This window comes from Solanum dulcamara, chromosome 11 (genome assembly GCF_947179165.1).
Source record: "Solanum dulcamara chromosome 11, daSolDulc1.2, whole genome shotgun sequence".
In the NCBI taxonomy this organism is placed as follows: Eukaryota; Viridiplantae; Streptophyta; class Magnoliopsida; order Solanales; family Solanaceae; genus Solanum; species Solanum dulcamara.
The window spans coordinates 11912956-11935504 of NC_077247.1; the positions used below are offsets into that span (position 1 = coordinate 11912956).

Genomic DNA, 22549 nt, shown 5'->3' on the forward strand with positions numbered 1-22549 from the left:
TTTAAGAATAATTAGGGCCTCTGAGACTGAGTCTGTTAAGTTAGCTTTATATCAGCTGTGTAACATAGCCGTTAATTAGTATGAGTCTTGGGAATTATCAACGGACAAGAGTGCTCCACTAGCAGTTTGGGATGAGTTTGTGGAAGCCTTTTTTGGCCATTTTCTACCTCCAGAAATGAAATAAGCCAGAGTTGATAGATTCTTATAGTGGAGGCAGAATAGCAAGAGCATTAGAGATTATAGCCTTGAGTTTGACTCATTGGTAAGATGTATACCCACTATTGTGGCTGATATGGCTGATAGGGTGCATCATTATATGATGAGGATGGATCATCACTTGATTGATAGTTGTATGGTCATGGCTTCTCAGCCAGGCATAGATATTGCTTGCATACAAGCATATGCACAAGGAGTGGAAGATCGGCACAAAGGGCGTTAGCCCGATAGAGATTATGACAAAGGCCAGCGTAAGAGAACTAGATCACCTAGTTATTATGGTGGCTTTCGAGAAGGTTAGCCTCTACAGTATAGTAGATATCCTTCCCAGCCGGCCCAGAGTGCACCCTAACAATTCACAGGTAGAAGGTTCAATAGCACAGGGTATTCAAGAGCCGATTAGAGCTCTAGGGTTTCAGGCCAGCAGACAAATAAGGGTTTGCATCAGTCGAGGCCACCTTTGCCTCGGTGTTCTTATTATAGTAAGCCTAAATTTGGAGAATGTCGTGCTACTATAGGTGCTTTTTTTACGTTCAGCCATCAAGGCTATGTAATGAGAGAGTGACCATTCGGGGACAGCCCAGGAGGTGCAGTCTAGCCTACTGGGCCAGTTGCTGGTTCTTCTTCTTTGGTGGCTATGCGCCCTATGGGGCAGAGTACTCATGCATCAGCAGGTCGTGGTAGAGGTTGTGGTGGAACTTCTAGTTCTAGAGGTCCTTTGAATCTCATTTATGCCTTAGCCAGCAGACAGGACCAGTAGGCGTCACCAAATGTGGTTACAGGTACATTATCAATCTTCTCTCAGGTTGTATACGCATTGATAGATCTAGGCTCCACTTTATCATATATATCTTTCTTTGTTGCTAGTAGAGTCGGAATGAAACCTGAATTAATAGACCTATTTAAGGTAGCTACACCAATAGGAGACTCTATTATAGTAAAGAAAGTATACAAAAATTGCTCGATGAGTGTATGTGGTCATCATACCTTGGCTGATTTGTTGGAATTAGATATGACGGAGTTCGACATCATTATGGGTATGGACTAGTTAGCTTCTTATTATGCTAATGTTGATTATAGAAACAAAGTGGTTCGGTTCTAGCTTCTAAATGAGCCAAATATCGAATGGTTAGGGAATACGGTATCGTTGAGGGGAAAATTTATTTCATACATCAAGGCAGGAAAGATTGTTAGAAAAGGGTACATTTATCATCTAGTTCATGTGCACAACCTGGAAGCAAAGGTACTGACTTTTCAGTCAATGCCAGTAGTCAATGAATATCCAGATGTATTCCCAGATGAACTCCTAAGTCTTCCTCTCAAATAGGAGATAGAGTTCACTATAGATGTGTTATCAGATACTCAGCCCATATCTATCCCTCCTTATCAAATGGCACCTGCAGAATTGAAGGAATTAAAGAAACAGCTAAAAGACCTATTAGAAAAGGGCTTTGTTAGGCCCAGTACATCACCTGCGAATATGTATTGATTATAGGCAGTTGAATAAGGTAACAATAAAGAATAGATATACCCTCCCCAGGATTGATGACTTGTTTGACCAGTTGCAGGGTGCTAAGTGTTTTTTGAAGATAAACCAGCGGTCAGGCTATCATCAGTTACGAGAACGAGAAGTGAATTCTGGTTGACTTCAGTAGCATTCTTGGGGCATGTTATTATAACGGATGGCGTTCGAGTAGATACAAAAAATGATTGAGGTCATAAGGGCTCAGCTAAGACCTATGACACCTACCAAAGTACGTAGTTTTCTAGGGCTAGCAAGATACTCCTGGAGATTTTTAGAGAAGTTTGCTTCTATTTCATTGCCTTTAACAAGGCTAACTCAGAAGGCGGCTAAGTTCCAGTGGACCGATGCTTGTGAATGAAGCTTCCAGTTGCTAAAAGAGAAGTTGACTACGACCCCAGTTCTAACTCTTCCTGAAGGACCGGATGGCTATATTATCTATTGTGATGCTTCCGTTTTTAGCCTATGTTGTATACTGATGCAACATGGTAAAGTCATAGTCTATGCCTCCCGACAGCTCAAGAAGCACGAAAGGAATTATCCAACTCATGATCTGGAGTTAGCAGCAGCGATTCATGCTTTAAAAATATGGAGGCACTATCTATATGGCATACATGTTGATATCTGTATGGATCACAAAAGCCTCTAATACATCTTTAAGAAGAAAGAGCTGAATTTACGACAGAGAAGGTGGCTAGAGTTGCTGGAAGATTATGATGTTGACATCCTATACCACCCAAGGAAGGCAAATATTATAGAAGATGCCCTCAGCCATAAATCAATGTGTAGCTTGACAGATGTACAACTAGAACGAAAAGAGATGGTCCGTGAGATTTGCTAGGTAGCTAGACTTAGAGTCCGATTGGCTGATTCGGTTGATGGTGGGGTTTTTGTTCGAGGAGTTGCTAAATCCTCTATTATAGAAGAAGTAAATCAATGCCAGTACAAGGACCATATTCTGGCATAATATAGGGACACAACTCTTCAAAAGGAAAAGACTCCATTTGAGATTACGCTTAGCGGAGTGTTACGATATAGAGGTAGAATCTGTGTACTTAAGATTGTAAGACTGTGGCAGCAGGTGATGGGAGAGTCACACTATGCCCGTTATTCTATTCATCCAGGGTCAACCAAGATATATCATGACCTCAGATGTTTATATTGGTGGGATGGCATGAAGAAGGACATAGCAGAGTTTGTAGCCCAGTGCCCGAATTGTCAACAGGTTAAGAGTAAGCATTAGAAGACGAGTGGACTATTACAAGAGATGGAAATCCCAACTTAGAAATAGGAAACAATTAATATGGATTGTATTACAAGCTTACCTCGCACTCTATGGAAGTATGATTCCATATGGGTTATTGTAGATAGGCTGACAAAATCAGTCATTTCCCTCCAGTTAGGACTACATATTCGACTGAGGACTATGCGAAGTTGTATATCAAGAAAATAGTAAGAATTCATGGGGTTCCCATATCTCATATATCAGACAGAGAAGCTAAATTTACAGCTAACTTCTGGAGATCATTCCAAAAGGGACTGGGAACACATGTAAATCTTAGTACAGCATTTCACCCTCAGACCGACGGACAGGCTGAGCATACTATTCAAATGCTAGAAGATATGTTGCGGGCTTGTAAAATTGACTTCAAAGGTAGCTGGTATGATCATTTGGCACTTATTGAGTTTGCCATAATAATAGCTATCATTCTAGCATCCAAATGGTGTCGTACGAAGCTTTGTATGGCAGGAAGTGTAGGTCACCTATTGGTTGGTTTGATATTAGTGAAACAAAACTAATAGGCCCAGACCTGGTTCAAAAAGCGGTGGATAAAGTCAAGCTGATTCAGGAAAGGTTATTGGCAGCCCAGAGTCAACAAAAATCATATGTAGATAATCGACGTCAACCTTTAGAGTTTTAGGTTAATGATTGGGTGTTCTTGAAGGTGTCACCCATGAAGGGGTAATGAGGTTCGGCAAGAAAGGGAAGCTTATCCCAAGATACATTAGTCCTTATCAAATCATCTATAGAATAGGCAAAGTTTCCTATGAGTTGGACTTACCATTAGATCTGGAAACAGTACACCCAGTCTTTCATGTGTCAATGCTTCACAAGTGTATTGGTGATCCTTCTAGAGTATTCCCCGTAGATGATGTCCAGGTGAAAGAACAACTCTCTTATGAGGAACATCCTATATCCATACTTGATCAACAAGTCAGAAGGTTGCATACCAAGGATGTGACCTCCATCAAAGTATTGTGGTGAAAAAAGAATAGAGAAGAGATGACCTAGGAAGCCGAAGAAGAGATACAGAATAAATATCTATACTTGTTCCCCATGTCTACAGGTAATCTAAACTCTTAAATCGATTGTATTGGTTAATAAGAAACTTATATATAGCAACTATTACAGAGATTTCTCGAAATCCTTTTAAGACCTTATGAGACTAGTCAACATTCGAGGATGAAAGTTCTAAAGGGGGAAAGATGTTATACCCCTCACTTTCATACGTTGGAACATGTTTTTTTTCTTTCTCTAAAATATTTACATGTGATCTATGTTATATATGAAGTTATATGTGAGTAGCGATGGTTGGAAATAGGTTTAGAGGGATTGGAAAGGAGTTAGAGGCCAAGTAGTGAGTCATGGTAATCGACCTACTTACAAAAACTACCGACTTAGATGCCTTACGTACTTAAGATACTTGAGTACAAACCGAACTTACATAGCAAGGATTATATAGGTTCTTAAAGTAAGATGAGATTACAAACCTGCAAAAAGGAGAAAATAACACGTGGAAGCAAGAGAAGATGACACATGGAATGAAGAGAAGAGGACATGTGGTAGCAGGTAGTGAAGACACGTAGCAGCAGGTGATGCACCTACTTAGACCAAGTAGGTGATGCACCTGCTTGGGTGGACCTCACCCCGCCACATGGCAGCCATGGAGTAGATGCATGGATGATATGGCCCAATGAGGGCCGGACATGTGTCACCCTTAGGGGCTTCCATATGTCACCCTTCTCAGAAAGGGTATATATACCTAGTTAATGACTAAGGAATTCATTCTTGTCTTTTACACTTAGAAAAATAGAGAGAAAACTAGAGAAAAGAGAGAAGAAGGCTACGGCCATAGCAGCGTCAAGGAGGACCTTCGAGTTTTACTCCTTAAATTAATTAACTAAGGTGTTCTCTGATTAAATAAAGGTATTTAACAACGTAACTTACTTTTTGGGGCATAAGAAAGTGAAGCGAGCAGCCCATTAATTTTCAGCCACGTTGAGGAGCTCTCGAGGTTGGTTTTCATCAAGGTAAGGTTCTTTCTTTTGAATTGGAGTTAATAATATTGTAATGGAAAGATTACTTGTGTTAAATGAAGTCGGAAGTAAGAAAATTGCATAATTATGATTGACATTGTAAACGAACGGAATTGAAGTCGTTCTAGTTGAATTAAAATTGAGTAGTGTTGTTATTATTATGGTATTGTATTCGAAGGTAGTTTGGGTGTGTTAAAGGGATGAAAATGTGGCTATGAATAAATATACATGCTGCTGGTTTCAGCCACGTGATGCTCCATTCCGTGTGGTTAAGATTTTGCGAAATAAAGATTAAAAATCCTATTGTAGTGTCCTGGTTTTGGACTAGCTATTTGGAGCTTGTATTGCATAATATTAAAGTGATTTAATTATACATAGATGCTGGTTTTTGTTTTTTATATGGCTATACCAATCGGAGGTGTAATTTTTAAGTTCGGATAAGGCAAGCATTGCTAAAGCGAAGCCCAAGCCGCTGAAGCGACATGCACCTCACTGGCATGCGTCCCTTAAGCAATTCCAGGGTCGCTAAAGTGATGTCACCAGCAGCTGTTGTAGCCAAGGCTTTGGCAAAGTCCAAGATTCTCCGATGGGGTGCCTAGGATTCATTTGAAACCTCGTGCGTGCAACCGAACTATGCTACCCCAAAAGATTTGACATTTCAGACTCAACGGCACTTGAAATTTCTATCCAAGGTCAACTTGATAAAGACTGAGTCCCATGCCCAAGTACCATTTTAAGCCAAATCCACAAGGAGGCTTGGAATGAGACTAGAAGTCTCAAAAATCACACGAAAGGTCGTTCTTGACCAAATTTCATATTTTGGAGCTAACCATGCTAACGGAATTTAAATCCAAGTATGTTTACCAAGAATGTTGACCAAAGTCAATCTTAGGCCAATTGCAGAGGCTAAAGCGTCAAACTATCCCAAATAGCACTGAATGCCTCGTTGCTCATGTCAATCATACTACTAGCCTAATTTGGCCATTTAAGAGCTAATGGAATCATCTAAATTTCATTCTAAGATCATTTTTAGGAGTTTTGATTAAATTTAACCATTTAAACTCTAAGAGCTCTGAAACAGGGAAACATACATAAAACCCAAACATACGACCAGGTGATCGAACTGTCAGTGCCAGCAAGTCATAAATGACTTAGGGTTGCTACAAAAAAGCTCTAAATGCTAAAATGTTTAGAAAACAACAAAAATAACTTAGAGGGTCATTACAACATTCACTACTAAAAAGGACTTTCGTCCATAAAAGTAGAAAGACAGTCCCAACCTGAAGGCACAAAAAGATGAGGGTACCGGACTGCATGCTCCACTAGACCTTCAAACAACCTCTCAGGTCAAACAATGCCATCACAGAACTCAGGCTTAGAGGAAAATCCTCAAATTCACTTCTAACTCCAAAAACTGCACCAATTCCTCATTCGGCTCCATTTCTCGCTCGCTTAGCCCAAACAAGACCATGAAAGATGCAACTCAACTCAAAATTCAAGATACTTGCCTTAACCTTCCAACTCCATGTTCTCCAAGCCACTAAGGGCGTTCTGCCGGTCCATAGCTATCCTAAAAGTCTTCAACTCCATCTGCAACTTGCTTACCAAGTGACACCACACAAACCTCAAGAGTGTCACCTACCACAGCTAAACTTCAAGGAATGAAAACAATCAGAACAAGGGAAAAAACTCGGGGCAAGGCCCAAAATTCAAATCTTAACTTCGAAAACAAAGAGCCCAAGCTAAAACTCACCTTCTGAAACTGAACACTCCACTCCAAAGGATGATTATCTCGCGAATGAAAAGACCGTACTGAGTCCAGCTCCACTGACTTACTACCACCATAGGAACTTCTATAACACCGTTATTATATGCCCACAAACTACTCTACCACCTAAAATATAAAATCTCAATGGGGCACTCCCAGGACCAGTGGTCAAGTGAACCACAGTCATAACACCCCGAAGCTGAACACCTTATAAAAACCAAGCCATGGTAGGAAAGGAGCGAATCTGATCCCCTATAGCTCTGGCCCATACTGAACCACCCTATCAGGGCCGATTGCCATAGTTGTCCCTTCCCCTAGCAGACTGCATCGGGGTCCTGCGACCCTCTCAATCAAAGTGGCCAACCTCGCCACCCTCATAGAAACTATTACCAATAACATCCCGCTGGAAGGACCCAGATAGAATAGGATAAGCTCCAACACTTGAAGGCCTAATGTGCTCACCCTAAGAAGTTTAATCAAAACTTTATCTGTTGTAAGCTCCGTGACTTGTTTCAGAACCTCCTGGAACCTGAGGTGCTACTATTGTAAGCTAGATGGATTGAAAAGAAAGATGACCATCATTGAACTAATACTTTCCCTCAAGTGGGATGCTGTCACCACTGTGCTAATGGCAATGCCTCTTACCATTATCGGTGTACGCCTCAAAGTATGCCTGGTCCACTACCCTCACATGGTTAATAATCAAGGGAAAGGTAGATATAGTTCCTATCAAATGCTCTAAAGCCATATGGAACGGCAAAGACAACCCCCTGAAAAACTCCCAGTTCATATCCCGATCCATAAGGTATGATGTGGGATTATTCCCACCTCACTAAAGAAATTCCATTATATACTCCGATACTGATGATGAACCCTCCTGGGGAATCGATAACTCATCTCTAGCCTAAGAACCATCTATCGAAACTCTAGTACAACCTACTCACGCTCCAACCGTGTCTACAAAAAAACTCATGTTATCTGACACGCTCAAATTACACCTCCTTAATGAAGTATAAAGCGATCATTAATCAAATATTGAACCTAAAAAAGGTTAGGGTCAATGCCACATAGAATATAGTTTAGACTTTAGATCAATCGTTTATTATTTGCTTTAGTAATCAAGTTATTCCCATAAAGAGACAAAACAAAAAGGGGGATTTTTATAAAACTAATCAATAACTCAAATAACAAACATCAAAGAATAAAAGTATGGTTTGATGTGGTTTAAATCAATAAGATTCCCCACAAATCCTTAACTAAGTAGACACTTATTTATTAGTAATTATTTCCTAGTGTTTTACAGGTAGAATCGCTAAGTTAATTTCACCTAAGTCCTTGATCTGAAAAATAAGTGAATTTTACTACGCAACTTGATCAGTTTACGAGTGTATGCTTTACTAAACCTTGCTAATGATCTAAGATTTAGCTGTCTCTTGATCTGTTCAAGCTAATTAGATGAGGATGATTAGCCCCAAATCTCGTTGTTTAATCCCTTCTTCCATCTTTTACCTCCTTGATCCGAAAAGTAAGGATAAGTAGAGTTCCAACATTGGCCACCATTAAAAAGAAACCAAAACGAAGGGAAAAATAATACATGCATGCACACTATTTAAGAATTACTCTTTATTAAGTTCTACTTCGTTAATTCTTCATGGTTCCCACAACCCTAGTCATGTAATTTAGCTACTCATAACTACATATTCACAATCAATAATATTCAAGTTAAAAGAAATTATAAACTTACAATGAGAATTATGCGAACCCAAAAAATCTTCAATAATATCCGAACATAAAATATTGATAACAAAAAAAACCTGATTTCAAGAATAAAAGCTCAAAAGTAGTTTAAGTTATATTCTCAAACTCAAAAATGTGCATAAAGTAATCTAAACCTAAGAAGTGTATTTATAGACAAACAAGCCTAAATAAATATGAATTTGGAAAACATAGGAAACCTAAAGTCGGTTTGGGTCTACGGCTCATTGATATGGATCGTAACATCTTAGAAGAGTTGTATACCCAGCTCACAATCATTCATGTTGCACTTTGGCAGTCTGTACATAATAATGAGCGTCAACTTGTGATCTCAAAGCTCCAATAGCTCAATGTTGCTCCTCCTCTCTTCATATCTTCTCATATAGCTTAAAGGCTTGTTTGGCCTTTTTTAGATCTCGGTGCTCTTTTTTCCTTCTCCTCCTTGCCTCATCCTTATCCGAAGTGTCTCGGTACAATTCTATTTATATCGGACTACCTCAGACTCATCATCTACAAATAAATCAACCAAGTCGGTGGCTGAACAAATGGCATAGCGAATGGTATAGGGGAAGGTGTATCCAATGATGTAACCTCCGCACGTAGTACTCTAATCTTAGTCTAAATGGAAGCAATGTTAGCACTGGACAAAGCTTGCAACCTTACATTTACCCTCAGCTCAAAGGCATTAATACGCGCCTGAATTTGTTGCTCTCAATCAGCCAAGGCAGCTTCAAACTTTGCTACCATATGCTTCTCTAATTTGGTAATGGCTTTGCGGACCCATAGCTTGAGCTACTGAATCAACTAACCCAATTGGGCATCGGTCTATTCCTACCGCTACATCACAGAGTGTAGAGCCTCAATCGAGATGGTGACCAATCCTATGTGCTCTGGTTGCTACATGGTAGTATAAGAGACTGTCGGAATAGTCGGGGCAGCCTTATATGGCTCTATGGAATGCCTCTTGAGGTCCAGATCAACTGCTGAATCAACTTGCATAGGCTGTTGAACATGCTCAAACTTCGACAATTGCACCTCTGGAAGGGGAGCACGCTGTTGTCCAACTGGGTTTGTATCATCTTTAATGAGCCTCGAGTTTGTAGTCTTGTTCACTCTAGTCAGCGAATCGACCCCTGCAATCAATATAACTATAGCATCTCTTCAAAGAGCAAACACAAGACAAGGGAATAGAATTATGATGTTTCACTGAATCGCCCTCTCATGAAATAATAAAAAGATGATTCTTACCACATCTACCTCATATCCATCCATCAAGCTCACTATAATCACAGCTCGATCCAGAGTCAAATGGTTATCCAAATTTGTCATGTAGAGATGGTGTCGAATAATGGCCCACAAAAATTTGGCTGCAAAGTTCAATGATGCTTTCTTGATCGGGGTTGGGTGTGATACCCCATCTAAGTAGCTTGCCATATTGTACCGGATCCCTCATATCATTTTTATCACGAACTACTTTTATTTTCTAATCAATCTCCATTATTGGGGCTGCCGGTGGAAAGTTAGGGTTGTAGATGATATGTTGGACAGTCTCCTCAGATAGACTAATCGGGATCTCCCGGACCAGTATGGTCAAAAGTACAGGTTGCTCTAGCTTCTTATCTTGGGAAGGAGCCAACTATTTGATCGTAGACGCGTATGAAGCATAGAACTCGCAGACTATGTTATTATTGTAACTCCAGGGTGCTCAGCCATCCACTCTAGTCTATGGAGATGGAATAAGTTACGAATCTATAAGACTTCCTCCATCCTATTTATGATCACACGCAGATCCTCAGTAATGGGCATCTAAAAATTTTTGCGGTCATTCCTCTCTTTCCCCATTCTGTAGAAATCTAAAAGTCTTGGAACACACCACTACCTTGGTTGACCTCCTATGTAGATTAGTTAGAGGGCCGCTCGGGCATTGACTTCCCCAGGAGGATTAGAATCCTAAAGCAGATAGTGGTATGGAGTCATCGTCACTCTCCTCCGCCTCTGCTGAATCTCTCTCTTGAGAGTGAAAGGGTGTGGCTGCTACAAATGAATGGAGAGGGGAGGAGTCTCCACTTGGTTCCAGTGATGAGCTGACTTGTTTGGAGTGATTTGACTTGGATTTCCTCACCAATATACCATGGATTCATGAGAGGACTCGTCCTCAGAAGCACTAAGTTATGCTTCTGTTGACACATCTTTGGGGCATCATCTAAAGTTTTCCACAACTTCCTTCTTGGAAGGCTTTTTCTTCGCACCACCCTTCTTCGATGTTTGTTTCAGATGCATTGTACCTATGGAGGGAGATTTAGGACACAAACATAACAAGAAAAACAAGTCAAGATAGAAACAAAGGAAAAAAACAACTAGGAGTTAACTACTTTTGGTTCTACAAGGGAGAATCTATGGGTCGTAGAGGAGTCTACATCGCATAGACACAACTCGTACACTCAAACCTGTAGGTATTTGATTTCTAAAGTTTGTCTATGAGAGGACCTTACGACCCTTAGAAGTTTATACGAATCATAAGGTTCAATCGAAGACTCAGACCTGCAGATTTTTAGTCTTTGAAAATTTTCTACGAGAGGACCTTATGACCCGTAGAAGTTTCTACGGACGTAAGGTTCAATTGTAGACTCAGTGCTATACTACTGGAATTCTAATGTTTTATTTTGATGAGTCCAATCCAGGAGCCATAAAATATTCTATGACCCGTAATAAGACTTGAAACATTTAGTGGTTGTGAAGACTTAACCACTGATCTTGAGGTGTCTTTTATGAGGAGTAACTACGACTCGTAGAGTAATATACGAATCATAGAAAACCCTCGTTTGAACCTCTTTAAGTTTAGTGATTTCCTTACAAATCTAGTTCAACAACAATTCCTCACTTGTTCAATTTACTGAATCAACACAATATCAGCAAAAACCCAGTACCCCCAATTCACATATTATTTCAACAAATCAAACACATAGTCACAAAACACCCAAACTCTAGCAGTTGGCCAATTTTATTGATGAGTCAAACTGATGACACGTAGAAGAATCTATAAGTCGTAAATAGAATCATATTGGTCATTACATGTAAAGATTCAACTACTAATCTTGAACGCTCCTTGACGAGGGGTAGCTGCGCCTTGTAAAATTATCTATGACTCATAGAAAAACACTGTCTCTTCAAGTTTAATGGGTGAACTTACACAAGCAACACAATAATCAAATTCGATCACCCCTTATGAGTTAATTTAAACATAAATTCATTAAAAACTCAGAATTCCTGTTCACATATTAGTGCAATGATCAAATTTTGAAATCTCAAAAATCCCTAATTTTGTTTGAAATAGTTCTTCAGTCCTACTAAACTATTTAAGCAAGGCAAGTGTGGAATGTAATATCATTTAAATAATAACTTACGACAAGGAAGAATTCACCCATTTGAGTTAGGTTGGTATCGGGATAGGTATTTCTAGATGCTTGAGGAGTTGGGGGTTTTGAATTATGAATGTTTGATGCTCAAATGGTGTGGATTGATGATGTGGTTTGCGTGGTTTTTGCAAGGGTGGGAATTTGAGATGTTGTTTTTGTGAAGGGGAAGGTGGACAGTGATCCATTTTAAGTGTTTGAGAGGAATGAGTTTTGATCTTTGGTCATTTTATTTGATTTATCACTGGTCGAGGTCGGGTGTTTAACATACTAAGTTTGTGGAATAGGAAAGTTACGACTCATAATAATTGTTATGGGTTGTAAACCAGCGTCGTAATCACCTCAACACCTTGACTAATTCAAGAAACCATGAATGGAGTCTACGATTGTAGGCTACGAGCCATAGAATTTTATACTGGTCGTAAAGTAAATCATAAACTTAAAGCTACGTCGGGTTTTCAATATGGATTTTGACGAGTCAGGTTTATGAGCCATAGAAGTTTCTATAGACCATAAAAATGACTCGTATGTCTTTCTGAGTCCTTTTTAATTTCTAGTATTTACAATTTGTCATGGGCACGTATTCAACCTTTGGCATATTTTTATGATCTTTGTGACTCTAATTTGACACGGACCCTAACAAAGTCTATGTTATCCTAAAAACTATCAAGTAAAAATAGAAAAAAAATAAAGATAAATGACAAAGTAAATTCGGTTGTCTCCCAAATAGCACTTGATTTAACATTGCGGTACGATGTAGATATTCTTAGTTACTCAGACTTCACTAAGATTTCATGCCTCTACGGTTTTGATTTCATCATTTGTTCCTATATATGCTTTGATTCGTTGACCATTAACTTTGAAATTCGTACCATCCTTCTTTTCTAGATCTACTTCACCATGTGGAAAGACTTGACTCACTCTAAGTGGTCTTAACCATTTAGACTTGAGTTTGCTAGGAAATAAAGGTATCCCTGAGTTGAAAAGATGGACCAAGTCTCTAAGTGCAAATGTGCGCTTTTTAATCTTTTGGTCGTGGTATTTCTTCATTCTTTCTTTATACAAGACTGTGCTCTCATATGCATTTAGGCGAAACTCATCAAGCTTATTTATTTGATTCATCCTTTGCTTTGATGCGGCATCCCAATCTATGTTCAATTTCTTCAACGCCCACATAGCTTTGTGTTCTAACTCTACAGGTAGATGAAAAGACTTCCCAAAGATGAGTTGAAAAGGTGACATACCTATGGGAGTCTTAAATGTAGTGCAGTAAGGCCATAGAGCAGCATCAAGCTTCCTTGACCAATCCTTTCTATTTTCTCTCCCTGTCTTTGCAAGTATTTGCTTGATTTCACGATTTGAGACTTCAACTTGTCCACTAGTTTATGGGTGATAAGGACTTTCTACACTATGTTGAACCTCATACTTTTCAAGTAATGCTTTGAACAATCGATTGTAAAAGTGGGATCCTCCATCGATGATTATTGCCCTTGGTGTACCAAATCTTGAGAATACATTTTGCTTGAGGATGGTGGTGACACTTCTTGATTTATTATTGGGAAGTGCACAGCTTCTACCCATTTAAACACGTAATCAAATGTAATGAGGATGTATTTCATTCCACTCGAACTCACAAAAGGCCCCATGAAGTCAATTCCCCATAAGTCGAACAAATCAATGACTAAAATAGAAGTGAGTGGGAGCTCATATTTCCTTGAAATTCCTCCTTCCCTTTGACAACAATCATAAGACTTTGCAAAATCATGAGCGTCTTGATAAATTATTGGCCAGTAGTACCCACATTATAGAATTTTATAGGTTGTTCGGATACTACTATGATGACATCCAACAGGTGACGAATGGCATGCTTCTAAGATAATCATCATCTCGACTTCAGGTACGCAAAGACGAATAATCCCATCGGCACAAATACGGAACAAGTATAGTTCTTTCTAAAAGAACTTCTTCACATCAGATATGAACTTTCGGCATTGGTGAACATTCAAATCGGACGGCACTATATCACTAACCAAATAGTTGGCAAAATCGGCAAACCATGGAATTAAGTCATGTGATTTTGCCAATACATGTTCGTCTGAAAAGGTGTCATCTATCTCAACTCCATCTTCTTATTTTAACATCGCCTTTTCTTCAAGTCTAGAGAGGTGGTCTGTAACTTGGTTTTCTGTCCCTTTTCAGTCTTTCACTTCAAATTCAAACTCTTGTAATAGCAATACCCAATGAATAAGCCTCGGCTTGGCATCTTTCATTGCCATGAGATATCTCAATGGTCTGTGTGTACAATGACTTTGGTATCCAACCAGTAGGATCTAAACTTGTCAAAAGCGAATACAATGGAAAGCAACTCTTGTTTGGTCATGGTATAGTTTCTTTGAGCAACATTAAGGGCTTTGTTAGGACAGTATATTAGAGGTAGAATTTTCTTGCACCTTTGTCCCAATATTACACCAAGTTCTACTCCACTTGCATCACACATGACTTCAAAAGGCTACTCCCAATCTGGTGCAATGATGATAGGGGCCGATATTAATCTTTTCTTCAACTCTTTGAACGCTTTTAGATAAGCTTCATCAAAAACAAACTTTGTCTCCTTCTCTAGTAGTTTGCATAAAGGATGAGCTATTTTGGAGAAGTCTTTGATGAAGTGGAGATAGAATCCGGCGTGCCCCAAGAAGCTTCAAATGCCTTTGATGAAGATGGAAGGGGGTAACTTTGCGATTACCTCAATCTACCTCAATGCCTTTGTTTGAAATCTTGTAACCTAGCACTATGCCCTCTTTCACCATAAAGTAACACTTATCCCTAGTTAGCACGAGGTTGCACTCTTTACATCTTTTTAGTACATCTTGGAGATGGTCCAGACAATCATCGAATGAGTCACCAACCACTAAAAATCATCCATGAAAACTTCAATCGTATCTTCCACCATGTATGAAAAAATAGACATCATACAACGTTGAAAGGTTAGCGGTGCACTACACAATCCGAATGGCATCCTTTTGAAGGCAAACATCCCATGTGGGCATATAAAAGTGATCTTCTCTTGGTCTTCAGGAGCTATAAAGATCTGATTGTAGCCCGAATATCCATCAAAAAAATAATACCATCATTTGCAAGCAAGGCGGTCTAGCATCTAATCCATGAAAGGCATTAGAAAGTGATATTTTTCAGTCCATGAGTTGAGCTTACGATAGTCCATGCACACTCTACAACTGGTGACAGGCCTCATTAGAATGAGTTTACTCTTTGTGTTTGGCACTATAGTAATACCACCTTTTTTGGTACATATTGGACAGGACTTACCCCATTACTATCCATGATTGGATAAACCACTCCAGCATTTAACCACATGATGATCTACTTTTTAACTACCTCTTGCATAGGTGGGTTGAGACTTCATTGGTTTTTAATGCTTGGTTTGAAATCTAGGATGAGTTGAATTTTGTGAGTACATATGTCTGGTGGTATGTCTATGATGGCAGCTATGAACTATCCAATTGCTCGTTTGAAACACCTCAAGATAGATGTAAAAGCTACTACTTGCTTTTGGTGAAGATTGGTAGTTATTATGACTGGTAGCGTGTTGTTGGGTCCCAAGAATACATATTACAAGTGAGATGGCAACACTTTGAGTTCCAAAGTTAGAGGTTCCTCAATGAAAGGCTTCGCGGGCGGAGTTGCTTTATTCTTCAAGTCTAAGTAGAGTCTCTTTGGTGCGTGATTGAAAGTCCCAAGGCTATTTAGTGCACAAAAAATCTCATCATAGTCTCCAATGTGATCTTTATCAAAGTTCATGATGACAGCAGCTAAATTTTCAACACCTAATCTCTCTTCAATAGATATTTCTGGTTGCAAATCTTCAACAACATCAATTACGAAAACAACTCAAAGATCATTATGATATTTTATTGCTCGGCATACATACACGATCACCTCTTCATTGTTTAGTCAAAACTTTAGTTGGCCGGTTTCCATGTCTACCAAAGAATATTCGGTTGCCAAGAATGGTCTATATAGAATGATAGAAACATCAAAGTCTACCTCGCAATCAAGAATGATAAAGTAGGTAGATAATATGAATGATTCAACCTTTAAAAAACCATCATAAATAATGACCACGAGCTTCTTCACCGTATGATCTGCCATCAAGAGCCGCATTGACGTCGATCTGGGGGTTTCTAAGCCCAATTGTCGAAACACTGTTGGTGGCATCAAGTTAATGCTAGCACCCAAATCGCACAATGCCTTTGCAAAGTTGAATACCCCAATGGTACATGGTATGTGAATGCGCCTGGGTCTCCTTTCTTTTGCGGAGAACAACTGGAAATTGCACTACAATGATGCAAGTTATAGGCGGGTTCAAAACTTACCGTTCTCTTTTTTGTGACACGATCCTTCATAAACTTGGCATATACCGGCATTTGTTCTAGTGCCTCTATCAAGGGAACATTTACTGAAAGTTATTTCAACATGGAAAAAAACTTAAGGAACTTTCCATCTTTGGCCTTTTTCTTCAATCTTTGCGGAAAAGGAGGAGGAGGGCTTGGCATTGGAATTGGAGTTGGAGCAGCGTCTTTTGCATTGCCTGCTTTCTCATCATGCTTTGCATCTCCTTTTTTAGTTTTTTTGTGCTTAGCTCTTCACCTACTACTTCTTCCTCAATTTTGGTTTTTGTTTCATCCTCACTAACAGCCACGTTGTTCACATAATCCTCAATTTTTGGCATAGGTAGATCCATTATTTGAATGCCACTTTAGGTGATCACCGCCATGTATTGCCCGTCATTCTTAGGATTTTGAATTGTATTACTTGGGAGAGTTCCTTTTTGGCGTGGATTCAGAGATGACAAAATATGCCCTAATTGTTGCTCAATAAGCTTTATGGATGTAGAATGTGACTCAACTTTTTGATTCATTCCGGAAAGAACATTGCGTATCTCCTTAAGATTATCCTTTGTTGCATCATACTTTTTCATCATCTTTACCATCATGTCTTCGATTCTTGCAAGTTCGAATCCCCCATCTTGATTTTTGGGAGGGATGTATGAACTACTATTGTTGTTATCTCTCTTTCTCCAATCACCTTCTCTGTCTTTCCCGCGGTTGTGATCAATGTATCCATTACGATTGTAGTTGTTCTCGCGATTGTAGTTTCTGTCACAGTTGTAGTTGTTGTTGCGGTTGTAATGGCTCTCTCAATTAAAGTTGTTATAGTTCTGATCTTGATTTTCTTGACCTTGGCGCCAAGAATCCTGATTGGATGCTTGGGCATTAGTCGGAAAGCCCCCACTTGATCATTCACATAATAAAAATCTTCCTCATATCCATAATTTCTATAACTTGGCGCCCTACCTTGATGGTCGATTGCATTAATTTTCTCTTTTCCCATGCTTTTGGCTACCAACTTGAGGTCAGTTCTTAATTGAGCGGGCTCTTGAAGTATCTCTTTATTTTGTAAGTTGGGATTCTGATTTGTGCGAACAGAAAAGGAGATTTTCAAGGTTTCTGAGTCCCTAGTGCTCCAAGCTCGGTTGGTCTTTGTAACTCGATCAAGTCTCTCTGTAGCCTCATAAAATGTGTTAGAAAAAAATGCTCCGCCATTGATGGTGTTGGCGACAGACTTTCCATTATCATCAAGTGCGCAGTAGAATATCTCAAGAAGTGACTCATCTGCTATCCTATGATTTGGTACACTTTGTAAATACTTTACAAATCTCTCCCAAGCTTCACAAATTAACTCTCCGGGCAACTGTTCAAAATTTTTGATTCTGTATGTTGGTTTCAACATTTTAGATAATGGGAAATACTTCTCCATGAATGCTATGCATAATTCATCCCAAGTTGTATTGGATTTGTATGGAAGTTCGGACAACTAAGTTGAAGCTTCGCTAGTGAGTGATAATGGAAAAATGTGCAGTCCGATGACATCCATATATAAGCCTGGGTTGCCAACACTACTTTGGCAAACAGCCCGCTTGTGATGCTAAACATATTTCCTGGCGGCAATGAAGGTAACACAATAGCACCCGTAGTTCTGACGGCGTCAGGATGGACCCCATAGTTGTTTCATATGCAGAATTTAGGGCATTGTCTAGGTGGAGGACGTTGCCTTGCCACTTGTGGATTGTTAAGGACATTATATAGTTGATGTTGCGGATGATCTTATGGTGCATTGTCATGTTTCTCTCCAAGATGTTTCGTGCCATCACCAAGTTTGTGTCCCTCATGTTAAGGACATTAAAACTAATCAATAACTCAAATAACAAACATCAATGAATAAAAGTATGGTTTAATGTAGTTTAAATTAATAAGAAGTGAAAGTAGGGTTTTATGTGTTCCCCACGAATCCTTAACTAAGTAGACCCTTTTTTATTATAATCTTTTCTAGTGTGTTACATGTAGAATTGATAAGTTAATTTCATCTATGTCTTTGATCCGGCAAATAAGTGAATTTCACTAAGCAACTTGATCCCTCTATGAGTGTATGCTTTACTAACCCTTACCACTGATCCCAGATTTAGCTATTCCTTGATCTGTTCAATCTAATTAGATGAGGATGATTAGCCCCAAATCTCATTATTTAATCCCTTCTTCCATCTGTTACCTCCTTGATATGGCAAGTAAGGATAAGGCGAGTTCTAACATTGGCCATCGTTAAAAAGCAACCAAAATAAAGGGAAAAACAATACATGCATTCACACTATTTAAGAATTATTTTTTATTAAGTTCTACGTCGTTAATTTTTCATGGTTCCCACAACCCTAGTTGTAGAATTTAGCTACTCATAACTACGTGTTCACAATTAATAATATTCAGGCTAAAAGAAATCATAAACTTACAATGAGAATTATGCGAACCCAAAAAATCTTCAATAAAATCCGAATATAAAATATCGATAACAAAAAACCTAAATTCAAGAATAAAAGCTCAAAAGTAGTTTAAGCTATATTCTCAAACCCAAAAACATGCAAAAAGTAATATAAACCTAAGAAGTGTATTTATAGACAAACAATCCTAAATAAATATGAATTTGAAAAACATAGGAAACCTAAAGTCGGTTTGGGTCTATGGCTCGTTTCTACAGATCGTAACATCTTAGATGAGTCATAAACCCAACTCGTAATCCTTCACATTGCACTGAGGAATTCTTCTTCTTCACGACCACTCTCTACGGCTCATAAATCTGAGAAAGACTCATCAAATCAGGTCGTAGACACTGTCCTTCCTTCATCACCTGTAACTTCAAGTTACGAGTGAGTTCTACGACTCATAAAAATTTAGACGACACAGAGAACTTACTCGTCTTTTTCACTTTACCCTCATCCATTTACTGCTACTTTGACGACTTCTTATGACGACCCGTAAATATGAGAACAAGTCATTCACTTCACTGATGGTCTTCAGTTCAACTTTTATTTTTCTCCTGTCTTTTGACATTTGACACCTACGACTCGTATATGTAACGACGAGTCCTAAGATGAGCCCGTAATCCCCAAAATATACCTTTCTTCAGTGCTCTGATTCCTCAACCAAATCTTCGATTTAGTTTTCTACAAAATAAGAACAACCAATATTGAATATGCTAACAAATGCTTAAAAGACATACACATTCTTAAGTTTAAAGTATTGAAGGTACCGTAAATCCATGGTACATCACTATCCATCTAAGAAGGAATGGATTTCAAATGATCAGTTTAGAGATTATTCAAAGCAAGGACACATGATAAGGAGTTAAGAACAGAATGCCCTAAAAATGCCTTATAGCCTCCTGAAGATAGGATACAGATATCTCTGCACCGATCCCCAAGACTCTACAAGACATTACCATCATACCAACGATGTTGTTCAACCTAGAGCTATGATACAAACTTGTCACGACCCAATTTCTCTGGTTATAATGGCACTTGCTAACACCCACCAGCAGATAAGCCTAACTTTTAACCCTTAACCCAAAATTAGAGTCAAAGAACTACCAAGTGCAACATGAATAAGTAAAGAGGAAGGAAAACAGCAATGAGAAATAAAAGAACAACTTAACTAAAACACAAAGAACCACTCAAAGACCTGGCATCAGTCGGTAATCGAGCATCTATATCAAATACGAATACAAAGATTTAAGATATATAAATATAAGTACAGACAGTCTTTAGAAGCAAGTAAAGACTAGTCATAATCCAACATAGATGGAAATTGGCAACTCTAGACGCCAGGGTCTCACCAAATCTCCTAATCAAGTTGCTCTGCACCAATCCAAATCAATGGTGATAACACGTACTATGATCTGTAGGGGGTAGAAATGTAGTATGAGTACCAAATGAATGGTAATCAGTAGGCATAGGACGACTGAGCTCTATAGATAAAGCAAGTATAAACCATAGGTAATCAGGTAAATATAGCAAAAGTAAGCAAATAAGATCTAATATAATATAAGGAAGGAAATGATAGTAAAGGGCTAGAGTGTGTGTATATATATATAAAAGAGACAGAGTCAAAGAATACACCTGCACATGCAAGCCACAACTTATTTACAATAAGGAGGTCGTAAAGGAGTCAACAAATTAAGGACTAAAGCAGTGACTGTATTGCTAAACACAAAGTCACCTAAATACTAAACCAACTAAATCTAACAGTGGAAACCAACAACCCTAGACTAAGACACCCTATAAACTGACTAGAAATATGACTAGAGAGAAGTACAAGTATAATCAACTAATAACTGATCGGACGCCCATACCCTCGAAAGGTACAAATAATAAAAAACATACCCCCAGCCCCCATAAAATTGGGGGACCAAACAACAAATAAGTATACTGGTGATAGGCCATGTCAATGAATACAAGTCTGTAGGAAAAGCCAGTGACATCATTTATTTCTCTTAAAGATCATCAATAAGTGTATAGACCCACCCGACGCCCAGCCTACCAGGTTGGACCCATGAGGCTCCCTCATCCAGTTCAGTGGTGCACTAGCCAGAACGGCCCATAGGGGATACAGGAAGTCTGTATACACTACATAGGCCTAAACCAAGTCTTACATAAACATATAGTATCCCTGTAGTGGTAGTGGAGGGTGAGCAGCCAAGCCGATATAGAAAAGGGTGACGCTGTGCTGGATATCAATAAAAATCAATAACCTCAAACCATAAGCATCCTTCCCATCTAGTCAGTAAACTCCTAAGGGCATCAATCCAGCTAGCAAGAGTAACCTTGGGGCATTATCAAGACCATCCACATCCAAGAAAGGGTGAAGATGCACTAACTAGCCAAGTAAAATCTGTGTACATCCCATATGCCTCTAATGCCTCAAGTAGAAAAAGGAGTACATCCTCAACGCCTCATTAGTTTCAAAACTAGTGACCAAGTAATCCAGGTGGTATAACTCCCATTAAAAGCTAGTTTCAAAAATGATAAAAGCTTGAGAAAGCCTTCTCAAAAATAGTATTAAAACTTCATGAATAAACCGAGATCATACAACAAAGCATGTGAAAATGCTCAATCAATGCAAGAATGTCATCACCAGCATCCAACTAAGACAAACAAAATCCAAACAGTAATATCAAGCTAAACCACATTATCAAGGAAAAGGAACTAACCTGGGATCCAATTGCTCCTCGAACACAGCCTTGAGACCAACAGTAGATAATAGATAAGATGACATCATAAGCCTACTGCTAAACAAAAGTGAAACAATCGAGATATGACTCAGGATCAAATAGGGGAGAAATATCTCTATGAACAATGCCTTACCCAAAGTATGCCATCTCAGCTCTCAATAAGCATAGCTAAGCCAAACCTACAACTATGACAAGCCACAGAGGTCTCCGGCACTAGCACAAAGTTACACAAACCCTCACAAGCCCTACCAGAAGCTACACCTAGCTATAAGGGCATTGAAACAAAATCTAAAGTGTCTAAGGCTTAAGCTAGCCTAAGGCCATCAATATAGATACTAAGAAGGACAATCTCACCAAACCATAATGCAAATGAAACCACAAACCTAAAATATGGACCACAAGAAACTACGCTACTCTAAGGTTCAACCAGAATCTAGGAAATGAGATAAAAGGAGATAATCCCTAAACTTGGAAAATACCAACCTAAATCATATGCAATATATACTAAATGATATCTAATAAAACTCAGTCAAAGAAGGAGACTGTAGCCTATCACGAAGCCCATCATGCACACTCTAAATCCACCAAAATGAAGCTCTCGACCTCGGAACCACCTCCAATTACTGCCACACTAAAATATATTGATCACCTCATTAATACAAATATTTCGACACTAAATTAACATTTTTCAAAGATAAATCCAAAACTAGATAAAAATGAGATTGCGGAACCGGCACTAGAATACTAAATTTGACTGCATGAAAAGATGAATTTGAGCTAAATGAACTCATTTTTTTGAACTTACAATACAATTCAATGCTCAAAAATGAAGGAAACAGCCCACGCAATATAGTTAACCATTAATGGGGACATCAAGAAAGAGGGAAGCATTTTGGGCATGAAATTATCTCAATATGAAGCTTT

At 38.9% G+C, this 22549-nt stretch overlaps 1 pseudogene; it reads right to left on the reverse strand.

The window, feature by feature from the left end:
- Positions 1–9476: 9476 nt before the first annotated feature.
- Positions 9477–15364, reverse strand: LOC129872426 (uncharacterized; annotated as a pseudogene).
- Positions 15365–22549: the final 7185 nt, after the last annotated feature.